General features: G+C 30.2%; 1 long non-coding RNA gene across 1 annotated transcript; it reads left to right on the plus strand.

The window, feature by feature from the left end:
• Positions 1 to 11,683: 11,683 nt before the first annotated feature.
• Positions 11,684 to 16,399, plus strand: LOC145305234 (uncharacterized). Its single transcript, XR_013874536.1, has 3 exons — positions 11,684 to 11,728; positions 11,982 to 12,053; positions 16,344 to 16,399. It is a non-coding gene; the product is annotated as an uncharacterized LOC145305234 (long non-coding RNA).
• The last annotated feature ends 358 nt before the right edge of the window (positions 16,400 to 16,757 follow it).

The raw sequence follows: 16,757 nt of genomic DNA on the forward strand, positions 1-16,757 counted from the left end.
CATTTGAGGACATCATTGAACATTTTAATTCAATTGTTCATTTATTATGGCATTATTCTGTTATTCTAGTTTGTCTTTTTTAAAGCGAAGCTTTTCTATATTTAGGGTCGTTCCGTCCTTACGTCCGTCTGGAACGGATAGCTCTTATCGTTAGTTTAGGTATGTTAGAGTTTTCTTATCGATTTCAAACTTTGCATGGTGACTCCTGTTGTAGTTAGGTACCAAAATTTCTTTTTTGATTTTTTAACCTTTCTAATACTAATTCCTAGAACAACATAGAACAATGTTATAAGCGAAGCCTCTCTATAATCTAATCAAGTCCTAAACATGTAAATATGTCCTTGAACAGTATCCCATATTTAAACAGTTTTCAACAAATTTACTAACAGTTTTGTTTCTATTTTTATAAATTTATATTCTGATTATTCAGTTCTGACACTCTACAAATGTTAATGTTCGTTTGTCCTACCGTTTCAGAACTTCGCTTTTATAGATGTTGTCTTCCATAAGTCATCCTTGTTAATTTTCGCATCGTATTATAAATAACTTTCCGCGGATATAAAAATGTACAATTGTAAGATTAAAACCATGCAGTTATGTTCGCCTCGAGATGCAAAAGGCAATTTACATTTTTATATTCGTAGAAAACTGAATATAATACAATACGATACATAATTTATCAGTATGGCTTAAAACTGGTTCTAATCCAGCGGATATTAATTGGTTTCGAAGCCATACTGGAAATAAATATATATGCATGTCTATCATAGCACGACTGCGAGACCATAGGAAAAGGTAAATCATAGGAGATCTTTTAGCAATCTATCTTTAATAGAAGCCAATCTTTAGCCAAAATATTTTAGACATTAGACGGACATTCTAGAGTATCTTTGCTACAAAGACCAACCTTTCTAAATTTCTCTCTTACATAGTTTCTCTTAAACAGAAGAAATGGATGTTTCTTAAGTTTCTTAGTTTTGTCACAAAGGGCTAAAAAAACATTTTAAAGTTAATAAATACACTAATTAAAATACACTATTCTAAGACATGAAGATATATTTCTATTCTAGCAATCATTTTCAATTCATTTTGTCTCTTGTAGAAATGAATCAAGCAATATTAGCTTGGTCGTTTTAGTTTAGCTGAAAAAATATAATTATATGGTTAAGATTTTAGGACCTAGTACAGTTTACGGTAAAATGCTAAAGGCATTGAATCATTGTAAAAAAATGGTGCTCTCACACATATAGACTGTAGAGCATTCTCTTGTGCCTAACCCCTGCGGGGTCTATACCTACCTAATCCTACCTAAAATAGCGAAAAACTTTTATTTTGTAATAATGCACATTGGAGGAATGGAAAAACTGTTACAGAAAAAATGTTACAGACTGTCAACGGTCAAACGGCTGTCTAATTATAAGATTAAAACCAATTTTTTGGATATAATACGATGCTAGACATAGTTTTTTCATCTACGAGAAATTGTTTTAAGGCCGGCAAATAATTTGGAATAGCAAGAATCAATAAAGTACTGTTATCATGCAGCCAATTTCAAATTTCTACCATTTAAAAAGTCAATTAATTATGACCCCATTATATTTTACCTAGTGAACTTGAGAAAGAAAAAAAAGGAAAGGAGGCCTGGGTTAGGATCATTTTCGCTACTGGTTTAGAAAATCCTATAATGTAAAGTAGTAAGTTTTTTTTTGTCTGGAGCAAAGTTTCTCGCTAATCACTGAACCAATAAGGTTCTCCTTTACAGTGAAGCTTCTTACAGGTCCAGGAAAGGTTTTTAACTATTTTGGGGGAAGGAACTAACACCCTCCCAAAAGAAGTCGCCCCTAGAAAAAATGTCCCCTCCGGAATTTTTTTTCTTCTTTTCTTTCTAAAATTAAAATTGGAAGTGGAGTGGGTAAACTTGCCACCCCCCCCCCCCCTCAAGTTCCACTAGGAGATAATCGCTAGTTATTATATTAAGATATAAACCTGAAATAAGTGCAAGCTTGAATAGCAGGATTCCTTTGACAGCCAGAATTCCAGAAACGGTAGTCAGGACTGGTAAGGTCTAAACAATATTCGGGAATATTTCACAGCTACATCTATAGGCATTTCAGGACATTTCATAAACACATCCCTCCTTAACCAAACTTTAGATTTTTTAAAAAATGTCACAAACACTCGGACAATTGGGTTTTCAAATAGGACTTTGTAAGAGTTAGAATCAGTTGACATAAAAATCTAGCCATTCCTTCTTGCAAGATATTGCCATTTTAAGATTTTAGGTCAAATTAAACTTAATATTCTAATACAAACCTCAATCTTCACAAATTTTTTTATTGTAATGCATAAAACTGTAAATCACACAACTTTGCTTATAACCTATTATCATAGTTCCTTCAAAGAGCTTTCCAAAAGAGTCTGAAATCTTAAAATGGCTATATATCTCAAGAAGGAACGGCTAGGATATCGAGTTCTCAACTGATTCCACTCATCTCCCACAAGGTCTTACTTGAAAACCCAGTGGTGCAAATGTATGGAAATTTTTTCAATCTAAAGTTAGGTTAAGAAGGGCTGTAAAAATACTGCATGGCCCATGACACTAAAAACCCAAATATTGAAGTCAAAACTGATTTTGATTGCACGACATTTGTCTGAAGCTAGTAAAAGTGGCTGACTCAGATTATGACGCCAAAAAAATTAACCAAAGTGAGGCCACTATAAATTTTACCATTGGTCAATTACAGTGTATACTGGCCTCTCATTAATTAATTTTTTTTGACTTCATAATCTGAGTCAGTCACTTTTACTAGCTTCCATTTGTCTGGAGCTGTGTCTATCTATCTATCTATAAAAAAAACTTACCAAAGAAGGTTGCGTGATAATGGGTAGAGGCATGGAGGGAAAAGGAATTATTGGAGGTGGCATTTGGCATAATACAAACCTTAAATAAAAATTAGGGTTGGGCCGGATATCCGGCCGGATACCACGCCTTTTTCAATATCCGGCCAAATATCGGATATCCGGCTGATTATTAATGCCGGATATCCGGTAATTTACCAGATTTCGAACGTTTGACAGATATCCGGCCGAAACATTATATCCGGCATTAGAAATCAGCCAGATATCCGGAGTCTTGTATCCGTCCAAAAAAGTATTCGGCCCAACCCTAATGAAAATGTATAATTCTATCCATAGGAGCACGGGAGTAGGAAAATTATGATTCTAAATTTTAGTGCACTAACAGATCAATATCACTTTTAATGATTATACAAAAGATTTTCTTTAATAAACAAGGATGACAACATCCATAAAAGCGAAGCGCTGAAACGGTAGGACAAAAGGTAATTAACATTTGTATATTGTCAGAACTGAATAATCAGAATATTATTATGGACATACTGACATTTTTAGGACTTAATTATAGAGTTACTTCGCTTATAATATTGTATTTTGTTGTCCCAGGAATCAGTATACAAAAAATCAGATCAATCGGATAATTAGATTACATCAAAATTTGTTGTTAAAAAAGTAAAAAAATCAACATGTTTAAAATGAACGTACGGACATTTTGGTAATGATTATATTGCTACGCTTTCTAAATCGTACCTAACTACCACAGGAATGACCATGCAAAGTTTGAAATCGATAGGACAATTCCAACATGCCTAAATTAACGAAAAAACAGCTAAATCATCAAAGTTTTAAATCGATACGATACTATCTAATTCTATCGTTAAAGTCACCAAAATAATATACTTCATTTTTCTTTAAAAAGGGCAAAAGTAGTAAGTGTAAATACATTGTTGTTTATTAAATATGTGTTCTGTATAATCTCTAAAACGGCTGCATCATTTGTACAACTATAAGTATTTAGACTATTTCTAGAATTTTCAAATTATTAAAATATTTGGTTGTAAGTTATTAAGAATAGTTTCCGGCTTTTTTGTTTTTAGATTGAAGTAATGGGATGGTTTTTAGCTATTTTTAAAAATTTCGAATCAAGAGCGAAGCTTTACGAAGTGTCTCTAAAAATCAGCAAAATGACGTTATAAAAATGAGGAATTTTCCATCTCGTTTTAAGGTTTTTCTTTTCCACTTCTCCTCTCATCCCTCATTTTTATGACGTGACGCGGCTAAATTTTTAAGACACTTTGTAAAGATTCTCAAGAGCCTCTAGACGTTAGGGGGTCAGCAACAAATATTATACAAACAAGGATGACAACATCCATAAAAGCGAAGCACTGAAACGGTAGGACAAACGGACATTAACACTTGTATAGTGTTAGAACTTAATAATTATCATAATATAAATTTATAAGAGTCAAAGCAAAATTGTAAGTAAATTTGTTGTAAAACTGCTTGATACAGGATAATTTTTATGGACATACTTACATTTTTAGGACTTGATAATAGAGTTGCTTCGCTTATTACATTATACTTTGTTGTTCCAGGAATCAATATACCAAAAATCAGATCAATCCGATGATTTAATCACATAAAAATTTGTTGTTAAAAAAGTAAAAAAAATAAACATGTTTAAAATGGACGTACGGACATTTTGGTAATGATTATAGAGTTACTACGCTTTCTAAATCGTACCTAACTACTAAAGGAATCACCATGCAAAATTTGAAATCGATAGGACAATTCTAACATGCCTAAATTAACGGAAAAAGCTATCCGTTACGGACGTACGGACGGACGTACGGACGGACCGACCCTAATTATAGAAAAGCTTCGCTTTTAAAAATACCTTAACATAGCAAAGAAATACACAATACATCTTGTAATTTTCATTTTTTAAACGGATATGCTACTTCTATTGCAGTTTAAAAATAACTGTTTTACCAAATATGGGTCATTATATATATACTTATTAGTAGGGAAGCTACTCTATAATTCGAAATGTCTGTCCGTCTGTCAGAGACAGAAAAGGGAAAAACATGTTTGCATTCTTCATATTATTATATATGTTTCATTAAGATTCGTCAATTAGTTGAGGTGCTAGTTCGATTCCTAGATTTTTAAGTTTTCATGATTTTCTTTACTCCTATTCGTGATAAACGGCTGATATTTTTAGGGATTAAATAAGTTAATAATTTACATATCCCCACAAAGTTTCATTAAGATTTGTTTATTAGTTGACGTGCTAGATCGATTCCTAGATTTCCACGTTATAAATCTTACAAGGTTTTGTGATTTTTTAGTTTAAAGTTTTTTTTTATGAAACTGCTTTATTGTTAATTTTTCCGGATATCTATCCATAGTTTTTGAGCTTCGCAACTTATGGATGTTTTCATCCTTGTTTTGTACAATAAGTAAGTTTATTAACCAATAAAAAGAAGTGAGAAAAACATCTTTCAAGGATATTATACCAAAAGGTTAGTTAAGTCAAACAGAAAAGAATTCCTGTAACAATAAGGTATAATTTTGAAAGCGTAGCAACTCTATTATCATTACCAGTAAGTATGTATACATATTAGCATCCAGTTGGTTTTTCAGTCATGGTACAAAAAACGTATAAGTGATTTTAATTATCTATTTCATTTTCTGTCCTATAAAAATCTTAACTATAACTTTAGAACTTTTCAAAGAGTCTTAAAAATCAGCCATGTGACGTCATAAAAATAAGGGAGATGAGAGGAGAAGTTGGAAAGAAAACCCCAAACATATAGATAGATAATCAATCATTTTATGACGTCACATGGCTGATTTTTAACACGCTTTGTAAAGTTACTATAACTTTGCATGTTTTTACTTCGTTACTTGTATATGTTGTCATCCTTGATTTCAAAGAAATGTTCTAAATATTTGTAACAGTAAATACTCACTCCTTTGCTTTTCAGGGAATTCATAATAACTAGACATTGTTAATCTAATACATACTGTTTTGTTTTTAAACGAATATTTTATGGTTTTAAGCATCCACAAGAGGCTAAGTCTCTAGCCTCAAGACTAGGGATATGTTCAATTTCAAAATGAAATACATACATTTTTTTGAGGGAGCGGTGTATTTTTTCTAGGGTATTTTTTTAGGGGCGAAGTTATCCTTTCCAAAATAAATAAAAAATCCTTTACAGGACAAACATACAAGTTTCCTTTTAAAAGAAATCCATTTTGTTCGAATGGTTATAGTGATCTTTAGGTATAGACAAAAAGATAGACATCCTCTTACTTTGCATGAAGCTTCCCTAAAAGGCCAACTAAGTCGGATTCAATCTTTTGCTTCAGACAAAAATACCGTTTTTTAAGTTATATAGAGGACAAGGGCGAAGCCAGTAGTTTTTTTTATATCCCATCATATAAAGTAATAATTTACTTCTTTATAAAGCGCAAGATTTCAATGACTTATAAACTGATTGAGTTTTTTTAAAGTGTGGTTTTAGTTCCACACTCTCTTTCCCTTCGAATAAAGAGTCCTAGAGCTTTGCCCCTAGAGTCCTCTAGGGGCACTTGAGGAGGGTCTTGAATCTTAAAACCCATTTTTAAAAATAGTTATAAACCTTACCGATCGGTTCAGCGGTTAGTGAGATCCTTCGGTACAAACAAATAAACAAAAAGACAGACATCGTTCTACTATGTATTATAGATAACGTACGTAATACAAGAAAACAAAGATTAAAAGAAAGTTTTTAAAAATGATATCAAGAAATTTTCTTTCATCTTATTTTTCGTATTATTCGTCGTTTATATGTCTAATTAAAAGTTTTAAAGTGGTACTATTCAACTTAATATCGACACATCGACAATATATTGACACTATAACTACATAAACCTTTTTTTGATGGAAGTATATAATCGATAGGGCAATTCAAATGCCTAAATAAACCTATTTAATTATAACTTAGAGCATTATAGAGTAGCTTCGATTATAACCCTTTTTATAGAATTTGAAGAGAGAGAGAAAGAGAGAGAGAGAGAGAGAGAGAGAAAGATCAAACGAGAAATGTAAATAAAAAAGGAAGAGAGAGTGATCAAACGAGAAATGTAAAAAAAGAGAGAGAGAGAGACAGACAGAGACAGAGAGAGCTAGAGAGAGAGAGAGCTAGAGTGAGAGAGAGAGAGAGAGAGAGAGAGAGAGAGAGAGAGAGAGAGAGAGAGAGAGAGAGAGAGAGAGAGAGAGAGAGAGAGAGAGAGAGAGAGAGAGAGAGAGAGAGAGAGAGAGAGAGAGAGAGAGATCAAACGAGAAATGTAAAAAATGATTCGCATTGGATTTTCAAATTTAAAAAAAAAGAGAGAGAGAGAGGGGGGGGAGAGACAGAGAGGGAGAGAGATCAAACGATAAATAATTGGGGGAGGATGGGGGGGAGGCAAAAATGCCACCCCCCCCCCTCTTAACCTCTTTGTTAAAATCAAAAGCTTAAAATCCAACAATTCTCAAAACAAGAATGAGCACATCCATAAAAAGCGAAGCACAAAAAAATCATGGATTAGAATACGGACAAAGAGATTTATAGAGCATTTGTAAAAAACAGGAATGTTGAAGAAAAAATCTTTAACCTTTCTCATAAATTCTCATAGAGAACGTGATTATAAAACATTGGGTACCTTTATCATTTTAAATCCTATACCCCAGGGAGTAAGGTAGGGGACAATGGAATATTCAATTTTTAAGGAGTCTCAGTCTTTGGGTACTGGCTTAAAGGGAATGTGCAAGAATTTAGCAGTTTCTGACTGAGTTTGGGTACATGAAATGCTGCTACTAGCTGTGTTAGTTTTGAATATAGCAGACAGAAGAATTTGATTTGATATGGCTGGTCTAAAAAAAATTTCCAAAAAATATAATTTTATAGATAAATCTTCATTGTGATATTTGTGTAATAAACAATCAAAGAACCCTAATCTAACAATCTAAATTTAATTCTTTACTTAAATCTTTGAAAATGGGTTGAACACGTTTCAGGGAGATTTTTCTAGTAATGAAATACAGAATGGTTAAGTCAGTCTGATAAACTGATAATCTAATTTTCAAATGATTGCTTTTTTCTTGTAACTTTTTTCTTATTTTATAGTTTTCTCAATTTTATTAACACCCCCTTTACAATTTAGTCCAAATTTTCTGGATTAATCTGGATTTCATGGCCTTTCTTTGAAAACTATTAAATTGAATTAATTGCCCATTGTCCCCTCCCTTACTTCTGCCTATACCCACTCTCTCCCTTTACTAGCCTTCTTCCTTGTAATTCAAATTTGAGATTTTTTAAAGATTGGGGTATTTTGATTTTGCACATGCAATGTATGTTCATATAAACTGAAGAATAACCCAAGAAATATCTGAATAATCTGATAAGATCATAAAAATGCGGCCAAATTTCATTTTTTTTGCTACTATAGAGCACCCATAACTCTGCAAGAACTTTTTTTAATATCAAATAGGTTATTTTTTTATAGCGAAGCTTTTCTTTCTATTATTATGGCCTGTACGTCAAAAAAAAACTTATGAAACTTGAACGTTTTCTTATAATTATTTCTGAACTGCATGTTGTTTAAATATGGCAACATATGGCAGAACATTGATTAGGCGACTGCAGCTTTGTCAGATGTTGCTACTTACACCCAGCTGCCAAATCTAACTTTCTCCAGTTTTGTAAAGATTTATTGGTTGAAATGTTTGAACATAGTTTTCCTGTGCTTGTGAAAACAGTATAGTCTTATATCTTATTCAGATAACAGTATAGCAGTAATGGTACAAACACTTTATATTTAAAAATCATGTATCGTATCGTATTATAGACAATTTTTCTCAAATAATAAAATGAAATATAAAAGTAAATACCATTGTTGGGGCAAACAAACCTGGAAATCATGGTTTAATTTTTACTTTTTCCTTTTACCGGCTGCGGAAAGCTGTCTGTAATACGATTAGGTAATTATCTATTAACTATTGTTTTTATTTGTGTATAAAATAGTGTAATTATGCAATCAAAAATGAAAGAAAAAATTTCATAAATCTGTTGACTTCAAAGTAAAGTTTTATACAAAAATAAAATAAGTGTAATTCTATCAAATAAGTAGCTGTACAATTAGATTCTAGGGGCTTCGCCCCAAATGGGAGATCGAAAGTACCCCAAAATGATGAAAATATTTTTAGGGGGTTTTGGGTGAATTATTTACAAAAATTAATAAAGTCTTTATGGCTTTATACATAATTTTTTGACCCACTTATCCCTGTTAAAAAATAACCAAAATTTTTTTATATTTTAGAAGTTAGGAAATAGTAAATTTAATTACTTTAACATTTTTCAGATAAAAAATGAGACTGAATTTTGGACGTGTACCTACCCATTTGAAGATACATGTAAGATTTACAATGTATAATACGGCTAGAACAATTAACAAGGATGACAACATCCATAAAAGCAAAGCTCAAAATCGGTAAAACAAACGAACATTAACACTTGTATAGTGTCAGAACTGAATAATCAGAATATAAATAAATAAAAGAAGATACAAAATTGTAGAGTGTCAGAACTTAGTAAGCAGAACTAAAATATAATTTTAATTACATTTTTATAGAAAATCTTTGCTTATAAAATTGTACTATGTTGTTCAAAGAATTAGTTTAACAAAAATCAGATGAATAGTATAATTATATAACATAGAAAAATGTTGTCAAAAAATTAAAAAAAGAGCATGTCTTTAATGGATGTACGGACTTTCTGGAAACGGTTATAGAGTTGCTGAGCTTTGTAAATTGTACCTACCTGTTATAGGAATCATCAAGCAAAATTCGAAATTCATAGGATAATTCTAACATGTCTAAATTAACAAAGAACTAACCGTTACGGACGGACGAAACGACCTAGCCCAATTATTATTAATAATTTAAAATTGACTTTTTTTCAGTTTTATGTATTTCTGACTATAGTTAGTTTAGGAACTGAATAGAAACTATCATTTTTTATACTTATGATATAAAACGGCGCTTTTACACAAAGCAGTTTTTGTTTATTTTTTTCTTTAGTCAGATTGGAATAGGTTATATTGAGCACTGGAGTCCCATAGGGTTAGAGCACCGCAGGTGGTCTTCACGGAGTTGAAAACTTCCCTTCTCCCTTATTTTCTATTTATTTCAACAACAAAAAGGAGGAGACATTGTTGATCAACTGGATCTTTGTGTGAAACCACCCATAGGACACTTAATGAAATTTATTTTAACAACTGGCGAGAGTTGCAAAAATGGTACAAATGGTACAAATTGTTGCTATTCCTATCATGTCATTAGTAAGAGTAGGGGTAATGAATTTGTCTATAAAATGGTACCCAAAGTTTTATAAACTGGTACCCAAAGTTTTATAAACTGGTACCCAAAGTTTTATAAACTGGTACCCAAAGTTTTATAGCCACAGCATCGTTTCCAAACTTTTCTAACAATAATTGTAATCTATGGAAGGGGTTATCTTGCATATTATGTTTACGAATTTATCTTCAACCAGCAGCTGCGCCCCCTAGAGGCCTCTAGGGGCACTTAAAATGTTTTCTTTTCAATCTATGTGAAGATCAGCTGTTTACCAAACAATAATCTTTTCGCTACTAGATGGGGTTAGTTATGTTTTTTTTAGCTGTTTAGTCCACTAAAAAAATCCACTAGACGGCGTTTTTTAAAATCCTTTTTAACGATTTCTAGTGGGAGGCGGTTGTTTCCCCAGAGTAGCTTTAAACCTTCCCATGACTTATGAGAAGCTACCCTGTAAAGGAGAACCATATCGGTTCAGCGGTTAGCAAGATCCTTTGGTAAAAACAGACAGAAAGCCAGTTAATTTGAGATCCTGTTACTTTATTATAAAGGATAGGCTTATTCCTAAAGATCCTATCTAAGACACTGTCAAGCAAGGTTTAAATAGTTTTCCATTAACAAAAAAACTTTAGTAATAATAGTTTCTATTTTGTGACGACAGGGATATTAATTCTAATGGATTACAAAATAAAACAATTTATCTTTCTACCTCATAATCAAAGGAATCAAAAAAGTTTTATTTAAATCAAACTTTAAAATTATTTTACTTTATAGTAATTTACAACAACTGGGCGTGTTTCTAAAAGCTTTGGTTTCCTTTCTGCAACTATGTAATGCCTGTAACCGTTGCTCAACACGTAGCGCATCCGCTCGTCGTCGGGGAAGTGATAGGTTCGAATCTAGGCTAAACACCGCGTCATAACTAAAGAAATTAAAAATGGTTTATAATGCTACTATGTCAGGTGAGTGACATTAATGGTTAGAGTAAGGGAAATCCCTTGGCCCAAAATTTGCGCAACTCATTACCATGCACAGTTAGGACTTCTAAAACAGAGGTCGTGCAATCAAAGGGTTGGTTGTCTGTTGGAGGTTTTGTAACCTAATAAATTCAATTTGCACAGTAATATCAAAACTTTATTTATTTTGCATAATTTCCTTATGAATAGACACAGTGTATTCAGGAAAAAACCTATGACAAAAACTATTTGTTTCTACATTAAAATAGACCAAAAAGGCCTGAAAACTTTATTTCCACAGGGTTTTTCTTACCTAACCTAACCCATTTAGATTGGATTTTTTCCCATTGAAATGTAGTACCTATTGGACTAGGCGATGTACTAAGTTCAATATTTATTTCATTTTGCTCACGGTTTACTAATAGATGGCACCCCCCCCCCCCCCAATTTTGTAATTTTTGAAATAAAACCTTATGATTTTGCCTTGGTCAGATCTGTACTCTGCAGCTTTGGACGTGGTAGACTTGGCAATCAGGTAAATTCCATTAAAGTGCCTATCAAGACCTCCCCCCCCCCCCCCCCCCCGATTATTTTAGTAAAATCTGGTATTTTAGGGGTTGAGACTATGGCTGAAAAATTGATATATATTCCCAATGATGATAAACAAAATTGCCAACCCTTTAGATTGAAATTAATGTTTAAAATTGGTATGAACTAATCAAAAATGTATCAACAACAAATGAAAGGTAAATAAAAAAGTATTAACCTATTCTAAAATTATATTTTAGTTATCATCTTTTGCTACGATGTACGCTCTGTCTGAAATGTATGGATATCGACCTATGCTATTATTAAAACAGGTATTATTATTATTATAAATGTATGGATATCAACCTATCTTATTATTAAAACAGATATTATTATTATTATAAAAGGAAGCCTGCAAGAAATACCACGCTTTAACTGCTGAAAGACTGCCACAAGTAGACCAAATACCCCAAATTTGAAGCCTTCAGCTTCTATAACAAAAAAGTTCTAGGCATTTTAAAATGACATTTTATGTACAATGAAAAGAAGGCGTATCAACTTTTTTGCTTTTTATTTAAGATAGCTAGCCGGTTCTTTCAGTAAGTAGTAGATGTAAAATTTTTCATAGAATTAAGATATGCAATCGGTTTTTTTGTAGACCTCTTATTTTTTAAGTAATTTAAGTTTTTTTTTAAATAATTAAGTCGGTTTCAAGGTACTAAAACGCAACAAAATAAAAGAAGAAAATGGCCAGTATGAACAAAAATAGTAAGATCTTTAATTTGACACCTTACTTTTAAAATTCTGTTAAGTAATTATTGAAAAAATATATTTTGTTAACCTCGGATTAATCAAAACTTTGAAATTAAAAATATCCTCTCACAGGCATAAAAAGTATGTGTTCATATATACTTTTAGAATGAGAAAAATAATACGAATTCATTCTAAGCAAAATTGAAAAACTTTTATAAAACTAAAATAAAAAATATAAGTTTATTTTTTTTGGCAATTCTATTGGTTAACTTTATAGGTTAAGCTTCGCGATTCGTCAATTTTCGCGATTTGTGATTGGCTAGTTTTGTAGTTACAATTCTTAAAATAAACTTTTTATTTTTTTTATTTTTTATTACAATTTTTTAAAACTTTTTCAATTTTGTTAGAATGGATTCGTAATATTTTTCTGATTCTAAAGGTATATATGAACCCATGTTTTTTATGTCTGTTTGAGAAAATATTTAGGTCTAAAGTTTTTATTAAACCGAGGTTAAAAAAATAGATTTTTTCAATAATTACTCAACAGAATTTTAAAAGTAAGGTGTCAAATTAAAGATCTTACTATTTTTGTTCATACTGGCCATTTTTTTCTTTTATTTTGTTGCGTTTTAGTACCTTAAAACCGACTTAATTATTTTTTTTAAAAACTTAAATTACTTTAAAAATAAGAGGTCTACAAAAAAAACCGATTGCATATCTTAATTCTATGAAAAATTTTACATCTACTACTTACTGAAAGAACCGGCTAGCTATCTTAAATAAAAAGCAAAAAAGTTGATACACCTTCTTTTGAAAGAATTGCAATGCTCATGTTGAAAACTTTGAAATTAAACTACGTGGCCTAGAAACAAAATTATAAGCTTTTTAAAAGCGGAGCTTTTCTATAATTAGGGTCGGTCCGTCCGTCCGTACGTCCGTAACGGATAGCTTTTTTCGTTAATTTAGACATGTTAGAATTGTCCTATTAATTCCAATTTTGCATGGTGATTCCTTTAGTAGTTAGGTACGATTTAGAAAGCGTAGCAACTCTATAATCATTACCAAAATGTCCGTACGTCCATTTTAAACATGTTGATTTTTTTACTTTTTTAAATAGTTTTTTTCGTTAATTTAGGCATGTTAGAATTGTCCTATCGATTTCAAATTTTGCATGGTGATTCCTTTAGTAGTAAGGTACGAGTTAGAAAGCGTAGCAACTCTATAATCATTACCAAAATGTCCGTACGTCCATTTTAAATAATTGATTTTTTTTTACATTTTTAACAACAAATTTGTATGTGACCTAATTATCCGATTGGTCTGATTTTTGGTATACTGATTCCTGGGACAACAAAGTACAATATTATAAGCGAAGCAACTCTATAATCAAGTCCTAAAATGTAAGTATGTCCATAATCATTATCCTGTATCAAGCAGTTTTTCAACAAATTTACTTACAATTTTGCTTTGACCCTTATACATTCGCATTCTGATTATTCAGTAACAGTTCTGACATTATACAAGTGTTAATGTCCGTTTGTCCTACCGTTTCAGAGCTTCGCTTTTATGGATGTTGTCATCCTTGTTTTGTCAAAAATTTAGGTTTCCAGTAACTAATTATATTTTTACAATAAAAATACCCATTTTTATAGTCAAAATCATTAAAAAAAATTAAGTTTCACTTGCGTTGTACCGAATGTACTGTAGCCAATCAGAAGGCTGAATCAGCTTAACAACCAATTACAGCTAAGCTTGTATTAGTTTACCCCTTTGTTTCCGCTATGATTTTCGTTTAAAAATGCAATTTAAATCGAATTTTTTTCATAGATTTTGACTATGAAATGTGGTGTTTTTATTGTAAAAATATAATTAGTTACATGCAATCTAAGTTTCTGACAAAGATAAGGTTATAATTTTGTGTCTAGGCGACGTAATTTAATATTGTTTTTTTCTTTTATGAGCATTGGAAATCTTTCAACAATTCCATTGTACATAAAATGCTATTTTGAAATGCCTAGAACTTTTTTGTTATTGAAGCTGAAGGCTTTAAATTTGGGGTATTGGGTCTTCTTGTGGCAGTCTTTCAGCAGTTAAAGCGTGTTATTTCTTGCAGGCGTCCTTAAATGTATGAATATTAACATATGCTATTATTAAAACAGATATTATTATTATTATAAATGTATGGATATCAATCTCTCCTATTATTAAAACAGGTATTATTATTATTATAAATGTATGGATATCAACCTATCTTATTATTAAAACAGATATTATTATTATTATAAATGTATAAATATCAACATATGCTATTATTAAAACAGATATTATTATTATTATAAATGTATGGATATCAACCTCTCCTATTATTAAAACAGGTATTATTATTATAAGTATATGGATATCAACCTATCCTATTATCAAAACAGGTATTATTATTATTATTATTATAAATGTATGGATATCAACTTATCCTATTATCAAAACAGGTATTATTATTATTATTATTATAAATGTATGGATATCAACCTATCCTATTATTAAAACAGATATTATTATCATTATTATGAATGTATGGATACCAACCTATGCTATTATTAAAACAGGTATTATTATTATAAATGAATGGATATCAACTTATATTGCTATCATTAAAAAAGGTATTATTATTATTATAAATGTATGGATATCAACATATGCTATTATTAAAACAGGTATTATTATTATTATAATAAATGTATGGATATCAACCTATCCTTTTATTAAAACTAGTATCATCATTTTTATTATTATAAAGGTATGGATATCAACCTATCCTATTATTAAAACAGGTATTATTATTATTATTATGAATGTATGGATATCAACCTATGCTATTATTAAAACAGGTATTATTATTATAATAAATGTATGGATATCAACATATCTTATTATTAAAACAGGTATTATTATTATTATAAATGTATGGATATCAACCTATGCTATTATTAAAAACAGGTATTATTATTATTATTAGAAATTAATGGATATCAACTTATATTGCTATCATTAAAAAAGTTATTAGTATTATTATAAACATATGGATATCAACCTATGCTTTTATTAAAACAGGTATTATTATTATCATTATTATAAGAAATGTATGGATATCAACCTCTCCTATTATTTAAACAAGTATTAATATTATTATAAATGTATGGATATCAACCTATCCTATTATTAAAACAGGTATTATTATTATTATTATTATTATTAGAAATGTATGGATATCAACCTATCCTATTATTGAAACAAGTATTAATATTATTATAAATGTATGGATATCAACCTATCCTATTATTAAAACAGGTATTATTATTATTTTTATAAATGTATGGATATCAACCTATGTTATTATTAAAACAGGTGTTATTATTATTATTATTATTATCAGAAATGAATGGATATCAACTTATATTGCTATCATTAAATAGGTATTATTATTATTATAAATGTATGGATATCAACCTATGCTATTATTAAAACAGGTATTATTTTTATTATTATTATAAATGTATGGATATCAATCTATCCTTTTATTAAAACAAGTATCATCATTTTTATTATTATAAAGATATGGATATCAACCTATCCTATTATTAAAACAGGTATTATTATTATTATAAATGTGTGGATATCAACCTATCCTATTATTAAAACAAGTATTATTATTAGAAATATAAAGATATCAACCTATTCTATTATTAAAACAGGTGTTATTAATATAAAAAAGTAAGTATATCAACCTGTTCTATTATTTGAACAGGTATTATTAATATAAAAAGTATGCTACTTATGGATATTATTTTTAATGTTTAATCATTAATTTTTAGGATATGATGTTGAGATATTATTTTGATCCAGTTATTGACACAAAATCAAGGCAATTCATATTTTATATCTAATTGCAATGTTCTTCTGAAAAGCTATTTTTAAAAGCGAAGCTTTTCTATAATTAGGGTAGGTCCGTCCGTACGTCACAGTTAACTTATTTCGTTAATTTAAACAGGTTAGAATTGTCCTATCTATTCCAAACTTTGCATGATGATTCCTGTAGTAGTTTGGTACAATTCAAAAAGCGTAGCAACTCTATAATCAATACCAGAATGTCCGTGCGTCCATTTCAAACATGTCGATTTTTACCTTTTTGACAACAAATTTTTGTATGTTAAAATTATCGGATTTTTCAGATTTTTGAAAACTGATTCCTATTACAACAAGTTACAATATTATAAGCAAAGGATATC

The sequence above is a fragment of the Acartia tonsa genome, chromosome 14, assembly GCF_053477335.1.
Source record: "Acartia tonsa isolate MP-2025a chromosome 14, ASM5347733v1, whole genome shotgun sequence".
NCBI lineage: Eukaryota > Metazoa > Arthropoda > Copepoda > Calanoida > Acartiidae > Acartia > Acartia tonsa.